This window comes from Haematobia irritans, chromosome 4, assembly GCF_050003625.1.
Source record: "Haematobia irritans isolate KBUSLIRL chromosome 4, ASM5000362v1, whole genome shotgun sequence".
NCBI classification, from domain to species: domain Eukaryota; kingdom Metazoa; phylum Arthropoda; class Insecta; order Diptera; family Muscidae; genus Haematobia; species Haematobia irritans.
In genome coordinates this window covers 62,456,079-62,476,189 of record NC_134400.1, presented here as the reverse complement: position 1 = coordinate 62,476,189, position 20,111 = coordinate 62,456,079, and the positions used below count along the sequence as shown (strand labels likewise).

The window sequence follows — 20,111 nt, the reverse complement described above, 5'->3', positions numbered from 1 at the left end:
TTTTTTCATAAAGATCAAAACATTTTAGGTTGTGACCATGTTCTTTTAACTGGAAGAAAAACATTTTAGACGAATACCATAACATTTTAGATCGTGACCATTGTTTTTTAATGAAAACAAAATTCTTTTTAACAATATAATAACATTTTAGATGAGGACAATTTTATTTTTCTTTGAACCATGTTCACTGACCCAACATGGTTGCAGGCGAAAATGTTACATGGTCGCCGCAAAAATTGCTCCTCATATTATTTTGCTCTTCGAATGTGATTGTGACAATCATGTTTTTTCTCTACGTGCACTTAACTTATCACAGATCCAATTATAAACTATTATTCGTCATCTTTATACCTTTCATTTATAAATTCTGACATTTCTAACTCGAGATAAAATTTGTTTAGTGAAAAAAGAGCGAATAACTAAAAATAACGGGATATCTCAAAAATATAGCAAAGCAGATCAAAATACACAAGAAAAGTCGACTCTCATCAAGTGCACATTTTCAGTGTAACTAGTGTAATTTGAGAGAAGAACTTTTTCTTATAGCTAAAGATGAATATAGGTCTATACTTGGAAGAGACTCATGTATCAACTTGGGTCTAATCAAGCAAATTTGGAATATGGAAAAGACTGTACGACAAGACGTTTTAATAAGTAAGTAGGGGGACGTTTTCGAAGGAATTGGCAGATTCAAAGATGATTACAAAATTAAAATTAGTACTCATGCAGTTCCAGTTGCTCATCCCCCAGAAGAATTCCATCTAAGATTAGGGATAAATTAAAATGAAAATTAGACGAAATGGAGCTAGGAAAAATTATAGAAGATTTCAGGACCACCAGCTACTCAACAATGTCTATGGTGTCAACGACAAATACATCGACTAACGGACGTGAAGTTAGCTAACCTTAGAAGTACTCAGCATGTACACGCAAAGAAAAAAAAAAACGTTTGGAAAACGTGTACCGAAAACGTTTTTCTTTTGTTAGAGTTTTTGAATTGCTTCGAAAATTTTAAAATTTTATCACCAAAAAAATTCGTTTGTTACAAAATTTTTATTTTTTCAATAAAAAAAAGTTATTTTTGAAATAACAACACAGTCCATTTCGTTTATATCAAACACTGTTCTTTTCTGACTTTAGGTCTTTAATAAGACACATTTTACAGTTCAAAATTTAATATAGTACAATGTAATGTTGAACATTTTTTCGGAATCTTCCGAATATATCTGGAATATATGTAAAAAAAAAAACAAAAGCAAAAAAAAAACTTTGGCCGAAGCAGGGATCGAACCCACGACCCTTGGCATGAGAGTCGGACGTAGCTACCACTGCTCCACGGTGCCAAACTAAATGTTTGTTTCTGTTAAATAAACTTTGTTTATTCGGTTCGTGGGCGCCGCAAGCTATGCTATATAAATATAACTTATATGGATATTTATCTATTGATGACCATAACAGGTACATAGCTCAGTGGTTAGTGTGTTGGCTTACAATGTCATTGGTCCGCGGTTCGATTCTCCGTCCAGGCGAAAGGTAAAAAAAAAATTTAAAAATTTATAAAATCGTATAATTTCTTCTACATTGTTGGTATTACAGGAAAAGGTGTTAAGAACTAAAAATCCTCGTGGATGTGAGAAAGATGTGAGGGACAATGCAATTAGCAAGAAAATAAAGTTTTTTGAGCTAGTCCTTATGAAATTGTTTTTACATCCTGGAAAAGAATAAACGTTTATCACAAAAAGTATATACTTTTCTTCCAAATACACTTCCTTACAGCGAAAAGCAAATGAGAAACGAACTTTGTTTGTCTAAAATTTCGTTTGGGAGGAAAGAATTATTTTTTTGCGTGTAATGTGCAGAGAATGAAGCCGCGGAGTCGCGGCGCCGTTTTAATTATGCAAAAATTTAGCTCAGAAATATTGAACGAAATGTAAATTTTAATTTAGGATTGGTTGTACAACTAATCTCATATTCGTTCGGATAACTTCAAATTGAATTTATAATGGATAATTGTCCGCCGTCGAATAGACAAATTTACGTCGAATTTGTCGTCAAGCCGGATGCAAAAATTTAGTGTCAGCCGCCGCACAAAAATGGGTCGGCTTCATTCTCTGGTAATGTGAACTCTGAAAGGATTCTGGGAGAACAATAATGTTGGATCCATGCTAACACACATTTACTCATAGAGACTTAAACCATCATAGAATTTTATGAAAAAAGAAATCGTCTTGTGAGTACAAGAATTATTTACGTACCAGTATTGCCGAAAACCAGTCCAGGTGAAAATGGTACGAAGATCTCAAAGCACCCAAGGCATTCCTTCGACATGTGGACAATAATGTAGACGACACAAATTTCTAATTATTTTTCGTCGAAATGCCAGAACTTCATTAACATTCTGCAACGCACTGACATAAAATAAACAATCATTGGATTTGAATGATCCCTTTAATAGAGAGGTACACACCACCTACATCATGTTTTCACATGGCAATGTTCAAATGTTATCAACTGTTTTCGAGTTGTCACCCTCATTTTGTGGCGTTTGATGTATTATTCGCTTCATTTGACCGACAGGTCTCGACAAATAAAGTACTTTTTCAAAGACAAATATGTAAACACACACACACCCAGACGCACACACAGTTTATGCCATCAACAACGGGGAGTGGAGTGGTCATATGTCCCTTGTTGAAGTAAAGGATAACAACAACAAAAAAACGACGTACGCACGCCAAACAAAAACATCCACCACACAAATGTTGTCCACAATTATTGTGGTCACAATAAACATCCCGCCGTCGAACACCTCACTACCGTCGGCTTATGATTTCAGCTCTATCCCCACTGGCAACGGTGATTCTCAAATTGACTGATGATCAAGGACAAGAAAGACGTTATCCCAGTCAATTTTTTAATCTGTTGAAAGATAGAGTGCTTTGCAGTTTCTATTAAAAATCTTCATGTACGTAGTTTTTTTGTTTTGTTTGGAAGGGACATGCGGAGGGAGGTCATATCGTACTGGAACTGATTAAAATTTGAAATATTCAATTTACTTGGTCGAAATGTTATTATTCCGCACTGGTTGCATCGCAAATGAAATATGTCCTTGAACGAATGCACACCGTTTAGCTTTAAAGGAGAGACGAGTGTTAACGGATCTAAGTAGGTCGGTAATTGAGTTTCGTTTCAAGTGTGTTAGACAAATTTTGATTGAAAATTCATGCGTTCAATCACTCAATGTTCAGTTGACGCGGAACTCTGTGCTCATAGAATTAGAAAAAATGATGAAGCGGGTAATGCACAACTAAAGCCAACGAAATTTGCTAAAACGATGTTAAGTTAATTTTAACACACGAACAAAATGTTACCCTTTTTAAAATTTCCCCAATATATGAAAATTAACTTAAAGTTAAATAATTGTATCTCATCTATTTTCTACCAACTGGTTAAAAAAATATTCATAATACGAACGAAATCATTCACGGAAAAAACATATTGTGGTAAAGCCAAATACTTCTTGTCCTTAAAGTACAAATGCAATTTTTGCTTAGAAGATGAATTTTTCTCATATAAAGTTTTTTGGCTTTTTCAAAATTTCTTGGAAATAATTAAATTTTCTTTGAAATAATGAAACTTATAATCTTTGGTTCAAAAATTTTTTTTTATTAAAACTAGGACACAAATCTTGGAATTTTGCGTTTTTCAGTCCAATGACGTAAGACAAAATTTCCTTAAATAAAGATAGTGAGGCTTCAAACATAGGCTAAGACTTATTTTGAGGATTTTTCATCTGAGGTTTAAAGATTTGTTTGTAATATGAAAACATTTTTTATTTTTAGTATTTGTTTGGATTTTTTAACTATCTTTATTAGTATATCGCAAAGAGTTTTAATTTTATTGATCCAAAATCATTGGGCATACCAATATCATTAGTATAAACACAAAATCTTAGGAATCGGGCAACATTTTTGTTCAGTGTTGAAATTGAGCCAATGAAATAATTTCATAAATACAATGAAACCTTTATTATGAAACTTTATTGTAATGAAGTTTTTATTACATATCTAAATATTCCATAATTTTAGTAAATATTATTCATTGTCTCTATGGAATTGAAATATTATAAATATTGAAATAATAGGCAACAAATTCAAAGACAATTTCATAATTTCGAAAAATGTTCCTGAATTATTATAGCCAAGTTGACCTTAGCAAACAAAATTTTCTTTCAAGTAAAGATACCCATTTTGAAACCAAAAAATAACATGGTTGCGACAAACATGTTACATGTTCACCGTCCAAACATAAGATTTTGCTATTGAAACATGGTTGAGGTGATCATATTCCTTCTCTGGGTGTAGGATGGGGGTATACTAACTCTGTCATTCCACTTGTAACACATCCGCCGGCACATTAACGGCATAGAACCTCCATTATGCCTCAGCGTCATCGAAAATTTGGACTATGGGATGAAGGTGTGCCACCGAGGTCGCGGCGCCCATTCGGCCTATATTTTGTTCCATATAAAATTGAGTAATACCAATATATCATAATACTATAAAATTACAATAATTTCCTAAATAGTTTGTGTTTTATTCAAAATCAATATCGGCCCTTTAAAATATGGACGAGAAATTATTGAAGAATTTAAAAAACATAAGTTCTATACTTGTGCGTGCAATATAGAAACATAATAACAAGCGCAGATGCATCTGACGCATTATGTGTAACTCAATTGAAAAATCGTATTTGTCAAAGCATACGAATATAACGTAGGCACGCATGACCACATGGTATGTAATTCCACTTTAACAACTTTTCGTTAAATAAATCTCAATATGTATATAAAAACAAGTAAGTAAAGTAGAAAGTCGGGCGGGGCCGACTATATCATACCCTAAACCTCCATTACAGAATTAGTAATCATAAGCATTTGTGGGGTAACATATAGGTCTGGGAGATAAACCGCAGTTGCATATTTAAGAAAATTAAGGGGTACATGTCTATGGGTGCTTTGTGTCAATCTGACTATAGCTCATAGTCAATGTTGCCAGGGAAAATGTTCGGTTTACACTACAAGGACAAAAAAAGTTCCCTACTTTCCTATACATTCCCAAACAATTTCCCCACTATATTTTTCGTTAAATTTAAAAAAGTACTTTATTATCTTAAAACATGAATATGCAACGTATATAACTTAGAATATAAATTTGTATTATGACCACGGTTGCCACAGTTGGTAGAATTCTACCCAAAGTAGTAATCTGTTTTGTTAAATCTTTATAAAAATAAAATTTTGGAAAAAGTTTCTATAAACAAATTTTTGTGAGAAATTTTCTATAGAAATAAAATTTTGACAACAAATTCTACAGAAATAAAATTTTGAGACAAAATTCCACACAAATAAAATTTTGAGAAATTTTTTTATAGAAATAATATTTTGAAAAAAATTTCTATAGAAATACAATTTTGACAAAATGTTCTATAGAAATAAAATGTTGACAAAATTTTCTTCAGGAATATAGTTTACCACACATTGTTAAAGATCAAGCCTTGCCTTACCAATTGTGTTGAGTGAAAATGTCCGACATTGTGGCCCTACGTCCCTACAAGACGCTAAATATTAGAAAAACCCTACATATAGGGAATTTCCCCTACTTCTAGCAACACTGGCTGTGTTGATATTGCACCTACGGAGTTAGGTTAGGTGGCAGCCCGATGTATCAGGCTCACTTAGACTATTCAGTCCATTGTGATACCACATTGGTGAACTTGGTATGCCACTAACATTGAGCCCATTATTAAAAAAAAGAGAAAATCGTTAAATTAATGTGGGTAATAAATACAAATTTGTAAAAATCGAGCAATACTCTTATGTAAGAGCTACAAGTACGTATAAGTACGATCGGCTAGTACATCAAAATTTGAAATTTGAGTAACATTGGTTAATATATAAGAGTACTATGGCCAAATTTGGGAAAATCGAGCGATGCATATATATGGAAGCTATATCTAAATCTGAACCAATTTGTATAATATTTTGCTGGTTTGATTAATACCACAAAAGGTTACCTTGTGCAAGATTTGAGTAAGATCAGTTAAGAAATGAGGCCTGTATGGTCAAACATAAGGTTATTAGGGGCGAATTTTTCAAAATCGGGTGATACATATATGGGAGCTATATCTTCATCCGAACCGATTTCGATGAAATTTTGCACATATAGTTAGTACTATAGAGGACTGGATCTAGCCAACTTTTAGTAAGATCGGTTAATAAATAAGGGTTCTATGGCCAAATTTGGGAAAATCGGGCTATACATATATATGGGAGCTATATCTACATCCTTTTTTTGCACATATAGTTAGTGCTATAGAAGATTACATTTAGCCAAATTTGAGTAAGATCGGTTGATAAATAAGCCAAATTTAGATAAATCGTGCGATATATATATATATATATATATATATATATATATATATATATATATATATATATATATATATATATATATATATATATATATATATATATATATATATATATATATATATATATATATATATATATATATATATATATATATATATATATATATATATATATATATATATATATATATATATATATATATATATATATATATATATATATATATATATATATATATATATATGAGAGCTATATCTAAATCTGAACCGATTTGGATGAACTTTGGTGACGATCCGTTTGAAAAAAAGCGCAACGTGACCCCATTTGTCGAAATCGGACGTTACATATATATGGGAGCTATATAATCGGTTAATAATTGCGACCGGAATCCTGTGAACAACAAATACATGGACAGACGGACGGACGGACACCAAGCGCTAGATCGACTCAGGAGGTGATTCTGAGTCGATCGGTATATATTTTATGGGGTCTAAAATCAATATTTCTGGTAGGCACATTTTTTGGCCGATCAAACTTATTATACCCTGACCACTATGTGGTTTAGGGTATAATGACGTGTTTGTCGATCACGAAATACTTAAAACTACTGAACCGATTTGGGCCAAATTTTATAAGTACTAAACGGACGACAGACTGTTTTTCATATGTTTGGGTGTAAAAATTAAATGTTTGGAAGTTAAATTTTGTAACACAATATTTTTAAGTGCAAGCATATATTGTTCATAAACGAGCATATCATGTTTGTTAATATGTTAGAATATATTATGCTTGGGACATAAAATTGTTATAAATATAATATGTTTGAATGCAAACATATATTAATTTAGAAATAGCCTATAAACGTATATGTGTTTAAAAAGAGAGACATAAAGAGTCAGCGTTGGCAGAATTGTTTCACCAAAACACGCTAGATTTGCCCAAAAAATAGCTAAAAAAAGCTTTTTTTTGTATCAAAAGTTAAATTTTTCATTGAAATTTAACAAACTTAAATGTGTTATTTCACTTAAAATGCGTATTAATTTAATTGTAATCATATTAATTCTACTTCTGTGAGACTGAAATTATGATAAATTCGTGAACGTGTACATTTTTGCTAATTTTACCCAAGAGTAAAACCCATTCTTACTGTCTTGAAAGTTTATACTGAATACGTTAGGTTAGGTTAAAGTGGCAGCCCGATTAAGATTCAGGCTCACTTAGACTATTCAGTCCATTGCGATACCACATTAACTAAAAGTACCTATTACATATGGGCCCTTCTAGTTTTAACCGCTGAACCTTCTCGACTATTTTTCTTCACTGAACCAACCAGATTGTTCCAAAAACATTAGCAGACTGCTTAAGTTAACGTTTTCCAGATCCGCCAGTAATCTGAAGCTATATGCTCCTAAAAGTTGCTTGCACTTTACACAAAATGCAGGACACTCACACAAGAGGTGTTTAATTGATACTTTTTCCTCCGCATCATGACATCTCATACAATAGTCATTATACTTCGCGCCAATAGTTTTTGCAAAATCGCCTATCAAGCAGCGACCCGTTATAGCAGATATCAGGAGTGATATCTGACGTCTCGAGAACATTAGCATATCTAGTGTGCGGTTTAAGTTGAAATGGGGCCATATTTGCTTGGTGTCGTTACAACCCTTGCAATTCTCCCATCAAACATTTGCCATCATAACAGCCTTCTCACGCAGTATGAGCTTGCAGGTAGCTAGGGGCACACTAACAAATTCTAGTTCCCCTGGAATATGTAAGGTAGTCCCTAGCCTTGCCAACTCATCCGCTTCGCAGTTCCCCGGTGTGTTCCTATGGCCAGGCACCCATATTAGTTGAATATTGTACTGCCCAGTCATCTCATTGAGAGATTTGTGGCAGTCGATGGCCGTTTTCGAGTTGAGGAACACAGAGTGCAAGGATTTTATTGGGGCTTCGCCAAATTGTTCCACGTGGAATAGTGCAACGGTCGGAAGGGCGGCAAAACTTCTATGGAGTGGCCCAAACAAGAAAAAAACTGGAGAACTACTTAAAGAGGTTAGGTTAGGTTAGGTGGCAGCCCGATGTATCAGGCTCACTTAGACTATTCAGTCCATTGTGATACCACATTGGCGAACTTCTCTCTTATCGCTGTGTGCTGCCCGATTCCATGTTAAGCTCAATGACAAGGGACCTCCTTTTTATAGCCGAGTCCGAACGGCGTTCCAAATTGCAGTGAATACACTTAAGAAGGTTTGAAACCCTCAGAAATGTCACCAGCATTACTGAGGTGGGATAATCCACCGCTGAAAAATTTTTGGTGTTCGGTCGAAGCAGGAATCGAACCCACGACCTTGTGTATGCAAGGCGGGCATGCTAACCATTGCACCACGGTTGCTCCCAACTACTTAAAGAAAAGAGGATGACGAACAGAAACATTGCACGAATCATTAACGGGCACCTATAGTTGGGGGCACATCTGTGTCGAGTAAGAGCCGCGGATGATTGTGTTTGCAGCCGTATTTTGACGAAAAAGTGAACTTGGAACTCTGTTTATGACAAATGCTAGGGTTTTACAAAATATAGAAACCGCCATATCGGAGATGATTCGGTTTGATGGAATAAAGGAGGTAGAACGTACCACAAGCTGAAAACTGATTTTGGTATATGTTAGCCTATATGATACATGGAAATGTGGACCCACTTTTTACCAAGATTAGGTATCGTGGCAACCCATAACTTCATTTTCCATTGACTTTTCAGTCAATTATGGTACCACAGTGGTGACCTTCTGTTTATCACTGAGTGCAGTTCGACTCCATATTAAGCTCTATAGCCGAATTTTACGTCTATAGAGTTTACCGTCTTGTGCGTCTTCTACGAACTCGATTTATATGAAACTCCGCGTTTAAATCTCCATCTCATCAAAATATTCGTCTTTATATTCATATTCGTCGATAAGTTTCCTAGTAGTAACAAAATGGATTGAATGCATGATATTGCACATATGCAATTATATGTCATATATGCAATAAGAGTTCATATCGGCTAAAACGCATGAAATTGCAGATATGATATCATTCATCGTAGATCACTTGAAAATATAATTTATATTACAAAACTATATACGTAGCGTTTACAATAGGCTAAACTTTTTATTTTATATTTACATTTTAAAAATGTTAAGAAAGTTTCAAAATATAAATTAAATTTTTCGAGGTACTCAAAATACTTATTTTAATTTCGCTTTATTTATATGAAATTGCACAATACACCAGCAAAAAAATTTGGAAGTTCTTCCAAAGGCACAATTTTAAAAGCACTTCCAGAAGATGCACTTCCAATTATGTTCTTTATTTTAACTACCCAGAAAGTTCTTTTAATTCATTTTTTTATAACTTGGTTTTTCAATACTTTTAATGGGTACTTTTAACTTGTTTTGTTTCAAATAATAAGAATTCGTAAAATGGTACAAATCATTTAAAGTTTGTCGAAAAAAAATGCTGAAAAAATTGTAAATTTTTGATAATATTTGAGGTCAAACGTTTCCGACAAGCGTTAGAATCCACTAAAATGTATAAAAAATTAAAAAAAAATTATTTATTTGACAAAATATCACAGAATTTTTTAATTTACATCCAAAACATTGTATTCGGATCACACCTAAAGAAGTGATGCAAATTCAGTGCAACGGCTATTGAAATGGAGGACTTCCGTCCTATGACAAGCCCATGTTAAATTCATCGCATCTGCGTCAATTTTGCACCACTTCCGGATCCAAAAAGGACATTTTCATTACTTTTTGGCTACGCTTTTTTGCCGGGACTGGGTAAAATCCTTATCAAATATAATCTACGGCTTCCAAAATGTGAATAAGAAAAAAAATTATGGTAAAATATATAAAAGAATAGGAGCTAGACAGTTAAGAATCTAACATTGCATATATGCAATGCCATGCAACGAAGGGTTAATTTTTACAGTTGAGAAAAACTGACATTACAAGGAAATTGGAAATAGTTTCAAGGCCAGTCGATGCCGTTGATTCGCAATAAATATATTTAATATGTTAATAAAACATGTCTTTTATTGCAGAATATATGCGCCTATATAAATAAATAAAAACGTACGTACACAGAGAATACAGATTGGTTGTGATAATCGAATTTATTGCCAACCTCATTTTGGAAGTTGCTGCAACTGTCTGTTGGCAGTTGTGTCATCTAACTTATTCGGTCGACACAACCGAATGATGGGAGATGCAACTAATACCACTTCTGGTATTGGTTGTGTCAGCCGATGAAATAGGTTATGGGTGACTTCGTTATTCGATTGTACCACCCAACCATATTAATATCCCCAATCGAATTGAAAAGTAGATACATATATTTTATTAAATTACAAATTGTATGTTTATTGTTATTTAAATATTATTTAGAGCAAAATACTTAAGCACAAAAAATGATTATAGACGGCATACCCGGCCCAAGGGAAGTACATATGCCACAAGAGATTGAAATTTGCGGACGAAAATCTTTGACTTTTCATCATTACCCATGAGACAAACACCTCCTCAATGAAAAATTTGATGAACAGTTCAACGAATGATATAGCCTTTAAAACGCCTTCAAAATAAAATCCGAATCAACACACAACGTTAGCGCCCATAACCCACCGTAGTATGCTTTACGGTCCAAAAACTAAACTTTATTTCCCCAGGCCGCATTTGATGATTACATTGATCCCTGAAATTCAAAATTTTATTTTGTGTCCTTAAGCATAAACATTTCAGCTACAAACCATTGTTTTTTATTCGGTTTCAGTCAATTGCAAGCTTTTGAAGATAATACCTTGTATGCGGCCCATGGAGGTTTTACATCTTGGCAGTATTTTCCACCATATGTACTCGTTTTGAGTTGAAATCCATGTTCACATGTTTTGGATTTAATAATAGAAAATATAATGAATTTAACAATAATGACATTGACATTTGAAAAATTATTCAAATCGAATTCGGCTGTGGTTACCAAATGTGAGTGATGATTACTAAATAACAGTTGAGAAATTTCTTTACGGTCGGTCGTATGTACCGATGTCAGGAAATATTTTTCATAGAAGTGACATTTGGTTGTCACAACTATTTATCTTTCAACACACAAGAAAACTTATTGCAATTTTCACCAAATGGTTGTAGGGGACAAATAATATTCAACAATACTGGAAAACTATTGAGACAACTTATATTATGTTCTGAGTGTCGAATATTTATTACTGCAAACGTTTTCCAACCAATCTGTTTTCTGTGTGTAAGCACTTCTATTTTTGAAGTAAAAGGGTTACCACAAATATGTAAGAATTGTTCACACAAATGAAAAAAGTTCAATAAGATCATTCTATATATGAATTCAATTCCGTTAATTTTTTTTTATTTTGTTTTATAGTGGAACATACACAGAAAAAATTTCACGAAATTTTTTCTAATTAAAATTTTAATTGAGTTTTAAAAAATAATCAATTAAAAATTTAATTCAACAAATTTTTTAATTGAAATAAATATTAATCACAAAAATGAATAGTATCAATTAATTTTGTAATTGGATCAATTAATTTTTTAATTGACCTTCAATTATTTTTTAATTGATATTATCATTTCTGTGATTGAAGACATTTAAATTAAAAAATTAATTGGATCAATTAATTTCGTGATTGAATCAGAAACAAAATTTGTGTGTAAATATAGGAAAATCTTAATGTAATGCATTTTTAATGCATTCTTCCTAATTCCTACGAAAATCACATCGTTCAAATAAATAAAAATGTCATTGGCGCTATACCAAGTTCAACTATCTTCAAAAATAGTTCATTTTAACTTAAAGAAGTGGTCACTTTTTTCTGGGTGTAACAATTTTTTTTTTTCTAAGCATTATATTGATTATGCTCACTGTAAACATGTTTATTGTCTGTATGTTGTTTGATTTTGCCCATATTAATCTTAAAAATCAGCATGGAATACATTTCAACCCTTAGTATGTAGATACTTTAGAAGATACTGATATATCATTTTATTCAAAATGCCTGGGAGTGCATACACCGGGCAGAAACATAATTTTACCATCGTACCCCATTCTCGTTATGTAGTGTAATAAGCGGAAGTTGTAAAATATTTTTTGAATTTTCTTACAAATACAGGACAATATATTTTAAAGAATGGAATTGCATTCCATGATGATCTCTTAAGGTGAGATGAAATATTTCGTGAAGGCTCCAAGTTTTTTTTTTTTTTTGTAATGATCCAATGCACTGGCTGACATTTGCACTTTTGTCTTTTTGCTTTTTTTAACGCACCATTCATTCGTATTTTGCGGTGGAATATTCGTTTTTTTCTCCTCCTTTTCTTTATTTTAATAACAACATACCTGCCATGCGTTAGCATCAAGGGTGGCTAGGAATGACATGTCAAATTCCTGCAATAGGAATCATTTCATCAAAATTCAAATTCAGGAAATTCACAATGGCAACCATAGTTTGGTCATTCCTTCTTACCTTCCTCCTGAAATTACTTGAGAAATCCAGAGTGAATGCCGTCGAAACCAAGGGTCAGTGAACGAGAAAGGAGGAAAATAAGGTACAAAGACGCTAGCGCTATCCTTAACCGTAGATAATCGTATCACGAAATTTTGTTAGATTAGCTTTGTTTAGCTTTAATTCGATTGGCCGGTGAAAGCTTTGCCACAGATGCCAAGAGCGATGGAACCGTACCGGTAACCCGCTTCTCAACACTTTATTTCCGGTCGAGTGTGTCTTTGGTATGTCTCGGCGCGCTTGTGAATCTTAAGGAAACGGAGTCACTTGTTTTTTATTGGCACAACATATTACTTTGATAAATGTATTTTTGGGGAAACTTCCGTATTCCTTGCGGTTGAATTGAAGAATTTTCAGCTAACTTACGCGTTAAGAGTTTCGGTGTGAATGCAACGTGGACCCAGCCTTTGGCTATGTACAACCTGGGGGTGTACCCTTCTCAGCTTTTGCTGGTATTGCTTGTTTTTTTGCGTGAGTATGGTAGAACAGATGACTGCACAACACCTAAGATATGCACATTGGTGTACTGGTGACTCTGGACCAGTAGTACGCCGTCTTACACACCCCTTTTGCTTGCTTCTTGTGTCTAGCAGGAGCCACATGTTCACACCAAGTATATGACTAAATGATGGGTGGAGAGGGCTGACCTCTGGTAGGGGAATTCTGTATGCCTCACACTACAGCGATGGCATGTGAGAGGGGACAACAATACCTTATTGCGTCGGTTATTTAATCTTCCGCATACCTATCGTTGTGACCCGAGGAAAATCATCGGTGCTTGCTGGCAATATTTGCTTTGGCTGGAGCAAACACACAGTTTGGAGCTTCATGCAAATGTCCACGCACACCTAGACAGACATTTGGCCGTTGTGTGTATCGGGTATGGAGAGGGAGCAACGGCTTCATCCAGCAAAAACAACAAACAATAACAACCGTAAATAGCAAATGGCTGTACTTGCCAAATGGACTTGTGCATGATACCCCTGCCATCCCCCTAACCATGTCATGCCATGTATCCATGATGAGTAAAGTGTACAGCCACATTGATTCTCTAGAAGCAGCATCACCTCATAACGTTCTATGCTACTACCATAGCATCTGAATACAGCACTCGGTCGCTCGCATATTGCCGCAGGTAATATGCCACCCGCGCTCCCACCTATCCCTGCCTCCAGAAGGACGGAGTTATTCAGCTCTTTCCACTTACATGCTATTGCTCTGAACCGTATATTGTGGTATATACACGTCCATATGTATGCATGTATATGGATAACAATACATGTAGCAGCACCCTAACATTAATGCTAGCTAGCATACACAAGTTATCCATATACTCCACCCACTCCACTCGTCTGCTTGCAACGTGAAAAACTGCTCTTGGTTATATGGCTCGAATGGTTCAATTCGTTGTCTCACAGAGATGAGCAAATAAGTGCCAGTCTGCTTACATACATACACCCATACACATGCACTACAATACGTATATAGAGTTTCATCTTCATGTGTGTGTGATTGTGGGTGCGAATGTGTGTGTGTGTGTGTGAGGTGGGTTGGTTCTTCTCGCCAGCAGCTAAGAGGAAAAGGAAGTCGGCCTTCTGGGAATTTATAATCTTTCAATGGCCATAAGCAAAACAGCAGAGATTTTTCACAAAAATTCACTCTTCAACAAACAGCGACGCGCTCTTTTACTCAGAGATAGTAAACGAGCCTATGCGCATAGAGAGAACTCTCATTTGCTAGAGTTGTATGGTGTAATTTCGCATTGGTGCAAAAATCGTTTAGAGTGACTAAACAGTAACGTATTTGACGCCACAGACGCGTGTTACAGCATAAAATCTCATATTTCAAATTTTATTCTACGTAGCCGATGGTAAATTCTAACGCAACCGGACATATTTTAATATTAGCACATCAAAGGCTAGAGGATATCGAAGTGCTCACAATTTCCACATGGTTCAAATATACAAGGTCAAATGATGAAATTTTATAATCAACCATCAGAAAAAGGACTTCTTCGTCGCAACTTATAAACCCATTTGTAGAATGGTATACTCAAAAACCAGCGAACCAATATTTCAGATAAAATAAGCCTATTTTGAAGAAATACGCTATAAACCATATAGTCCATATGATACTTAAAGTTCCTTTGTCGAGTATACTCTACAATGAATTGAATTGTCTCAATCTTCAAAACTATTGCGGAAGAACGAATCTAGGAGTTAATTTTGAGTAAAGCAGTTTTGTCTAAAATCGATTTCTTTTCGTTGGCTCATAAAATAATACATGAGTATTCTATAACAAACAGAAATCAGAAAATGTTTTGTTTGTTGTTTCTTGAAAAAATAAAAATCTTAGGTGATTCCTTAATAAAATAAGAGAGGCAGTGGCACTTCTACAAAGGAAACAGTTTTATTCCCTAAACATCAATAATTTTAACTTCCGATTCATAATTTTGTTGCTTTAAGCTGAAATTTATCATAAAATTTGCTCAAATTGTTTAATCTTTGACATTGTACTCCGCTAATACAATATTGTTGGTAAACTTTGCGGTAATTTTAAAATAAAAAAGGCCGACTTGACGTTTGGAGAATAATTTCATCATAAAATTTACACTTGTTATTAGTACATCATAGATGATTCAAATATTTGTAACTTCAAACAAACACAAAAGATATTCTATTTTTCCTTTTGTAAATAACTACAAAGTTTGATATAAGAAAGCAACACTTTGCAAAGTTTGTTCGTCACCGATTGAAACCATTTCTAACTTCATAACAAAAACAAGTAAGTAAAGTCTAAAGTCGGGCGGGGCCGACTATATTATACCCGTCACCCCTATATAGACCAAAATTTGTGCTACAATCTCAACTACTTCACATTTGCTGGAAGCCATATAAAAGAGACAATTTTTTTACTTCTACAAAATCTCTAGAATTAAAATTTAAATCGGCTAACGCTATCTAGTTAATTGGAGGAAACTTCCACTGAAAATTGGTCTAAAATGTGTAACAGCCTACCATATTTCCCCAACTCTGGTGTACGTATATATGGGAGCTATATATAATCTGAACCGATTTTGACCAAATTTGACAGGTATAGTTAGAATAATAATTCTGCTATCTATGCGAAATTTCACGTAAATGGGTGTATAACTTTGGCCCCCCTGGTCATATGAGTGCAAATCGGACGGAAGATATATATGGGAGCCTTATCTAAATTTTAACCGATTTCAATCAAATTTACCAAGCATTGGCAGAATGTCAATTCTAACCTCTGTGCAAAATTTCAAAAAGATCGGTTGTAAACTTTGGCCCCCCTGGTCATGTGAGTGCAACTCGGACGGAAGATATATATGGGAGCCTTATCTAAATCTGAACCGATTTGGCTGATATTTTGCAAGATTTTCGAGATTCATAAAATATTTGGATGTACGGTATTTCAAGAAAATCGGTTGATAAACACGCTAACTATGACCAAATCGGGGATAAATATATATGGCAGCTATATCTAAATCTGAACCGAGTTTTTCCAAAACCAATAGCGGCTGTCTCTGTCCAAAGAAACGGCCCTATGCCAAATTTGAGGACGATGGGACTTAAATTGCGAGCTGTACTTTGTGCACAAAATTACATATACAGACAGACAGACAGACGGACATCGCTAAATCGACTCAGAATTTAATTCTAAGCCGATCGGTATACTAAAAGATGGGTCTATAACCACTATTTCTTGGCGTTACATACAAATGCACAAACTTATTATACCCTGTACCACAGTAGTGGTGAAGGGTATAAATAGGAAATATAATCCAACAAATATTTCCAGAGTTTGTGCGATAATTTAACTTATTCTTGGGAGCTTAACTTATTCTTAGACTTTGGATGACAACACTAACTCTGAGTCTTTGGTCTTCAATTCGATCGTAAATCAACTAACAAAGTAATTTGAACGTGTTGCCTAAGCTGACCCCGAACTGAACCTTTTCAAAAACTTAGGTATTTACCTTTTCCGAGGCTTTTCGTAATATGATATTCTAGTTTGCATACATTGAAAAATCATTGCATGGATTGAAAAAGAAGTTTGCCCGGTTCCAAAGATTTTTGCGTTTACACTAATGTTTTTGCTTTTGATTCCGAATTAATGTAAGGACACATTTAAGACATAATTCTTCTTTAAATGTGAGTTTAGCATACTTGATTATAGGAAACGCATTTTAATTTAATAGTTTTTTTCAGCTTTTTTCTTCATGTGCTACCAAAGTTCTTTAAAAACTTGTTAAAGACAATTTAATTTACAAATCCAGACTCCACTCAAGTAGAAATTGTGCAATTTTTTAAGTAAAAAACGTCTTTAAAATGTATTTCATGCTTTGTAGTCAAGACACAAAAAGTCAAAAACATTTAAAGACGATTTCATTATTTTGAAAAATTTATCAAAATTATTAAAGCCAAGTTGATTTCAATCAAACAAAACGCCCACAAGTATTCCATAGATGTCGGATGTCACGAGTGTATATTGAGGCTACCTAAACGAATAGAGCGTCTCTGAGCACACACTATAATTCCATGTAATCTGGTCTCATTTGGGCATGCACCAACTTCTTAAATATGCCCTCGTCATTGCATTAGTTTTGTAACATATACTCCCAAACACATTCTGTTTCAAGCATATATATTTTTAGAATTTGACCAAACAATATATTGTTTGTATTGTTCAAACATATTATATTTCACCTAAGGCATATATATTTTTAAGGCTCCAATTGGATACTTCCATTTTTTACTTGCAGCAAAATGAAATAAACATACTTGTGTTGGATTGCAAATAAAAAAATATGTTTATAATTTATTAGAATATTATTTATATATTATATTCCTTCATGTTGGAATTTTAGCCATCTCGGTCTCTCTTTCTAAACTCATGTTTATTTATAGCCAATTTCTAAATAAATGTATGTTTGCATCCACACATATTATATTAAAACAAGTATATACGGCCGTAAGTTCGGCCAGGCCGAAGCTTATGTACCCTCCACCATGGATTGCGTAGAAACTTCTACCAAATACTATCATCCACAATCGAACTACTTGGGTTGCGGTAACACTTGCCGATGGCACTGTATATTAAAACTTTCTAACACCGTCTTCTAAATTGTAAGTTAGTCCATACGTGGTATATATTAAACTAAAAAAAGGCTAATTAAATACGTATATAATTCAGTTTGACAAAATTTTCTATAGATATAAAATTTTGACAAAATTTTCTATAGTAATAAAATGTTGACAAAATGTTCTATAGAAATAAAATTTGGCAAAATTTTCTATTGTAATAAAATGTTGACAAAATTTTCTATAGAAATAAAATTTTGGTAGATTATTTTTGGCTCAAGTGGCAACCATGATTATGGACCACTTTTTTGCGTGATTGGGGATCGGCTATATATAACTATAAACCGATATATACAAATTTTTGCATGGTTGCTAGAGACCATATACTAACACCAAATTTCAACTGGATCAGGTGAATTTAGCTCCTCCAAGATGCTCCGGAAGTCAAATCTGGGGATCGGTTTATATGGGGGCTATATATAATTCTGGACAGATATGGACAAGTTTTTGCATGGTTGTTAGAGACCGTATACTTACACCACGTACCAAATTTCAACCCGATCGGATGAAATTTGCTTCTCTAAGAGGCTCCGCAAGCCAAATCTGGGGGGTCGGTTTATATGGGGGCTATACGTAAAAGTGGTCCAATATAGCCCATTTGCAATAGCATCCGACCTACATCAATAACAACTACTTTTACCAAGTTTCAAGTCGATAGTTTGTTTCTTTCGGAAGTTAGCGTGAGTTCAACAGACGGATGGACAGACATGTTTAGATCGACTCAGAATTTCACCACGACTCAGAATATATATACTTTATGGGGTCTAAGAGCAATATTTCGATGTGTTACGAACGGAATGACAAAGTTAATATACCCCCTATCTTATGGTGGAGGTAATACAAATTTTATGTCCAAACATATTATGTTGTAACATATTAACATATATGTCGCAAATATTCCAGCCAAAAAAGCGTCGCCAAAAAAGTAGTGAAAATTTACTTTTTGGATCCGGATGTGGTGCAAAATTGGCGCAGAACCGATGAATTTGACATGGGATTGTCATAGGGCGGATGTCTACCACCCAGCAACAAAATTTGGAAGTTCTTTCAAAGGCACAACTTTAAAAGCACTTCCAGAATATGCACTCCCAATGATGTTCTTTATTTTAGCTACCCAGGATGTACTTTTAATTCGAATTTTTACAACTTGGTTTTTTTCGTACTTTTAATGTTAATGTAAGTTAAAATGAAGAGCATCTTTGGGTAGACATGTTTGGAAGTGCTTTTAAAGTTGTGCCGTTAGAAGAACTTCCATATTTTTTGTTGGGATGTTATGATAGTTTATGAACATTATATGCTTGCACTTAAAAATACTGTGTTAACAATTTCAGTTCCAAACATATAATTTTTACACCGAAATATATGGAAAACAATATTTTTTGTCCCTGTGGATATATGTTCTAGTTTCAGCTTCGTTGGAATGATTTATCCTGCCACTAGATTCCATGCTTCTGGCAAATCAGTCAAGAAATAATATTGGTGTTATGTTGAGAAAGTATTCTCTTTATTACTCGGCAAAAAAAACTGGAAGTTGATCCACAAACATTTCTTTCAAAGCGCATCTCGGAATCCCCCATCAAGTTTTTTCTACTTCCGATTCAGTCCCTTTGGACAAGTCCACAAACATTTCTTTTAAAGTGTATCCCGGGATCCCCTATCGATTCAAGACAAGTCATAGAAAGTACAGAATTAGGCCGTTTTAATTGAAAATTCAAGTTTTGGACAATAAAATTTCTCAAAAATGAAAAGAAAATCAATAAAAAAGTGAAAAAATAATAAAAAATCCCCACTGGGCTCTGCAAATTACGATACATTTTAATTTTTTGTTCATATACAAAAATATATGTATGCCGAAAAAAAAAACCAAATAAATGTATAACATAAAAATATAAATAAAAGAATAGTTAATAAAAAACTTGCAGCTGGTGAGATTT

The 20,111-nt window shown here is 34.0% G+C and overlaps 1 long non-coding RNA gene across 1 annotated transcript; it reads right to left on the bottom strand.

The window, feature by feature from the left end:
* Positions 1-10,813: 10,813 nt before the first annotated feature.
* Positions 10,814-11,728, bottom strand: LOC142234608 (uncharacterized). The gene is made up of 2 exons (XR_012721665.1): positions 11,228-11,728; positions 10,814-11,172 (listed from the first exon to the last, which is right to left on the bottom strand). It is a non-coding gene; the product is annotated as an uncharacterized LOC142234608 (long non-coding RNA).
* Between the last annotated feature and the right edge of the window lie 8,383 nt (positions 11,729-20,111).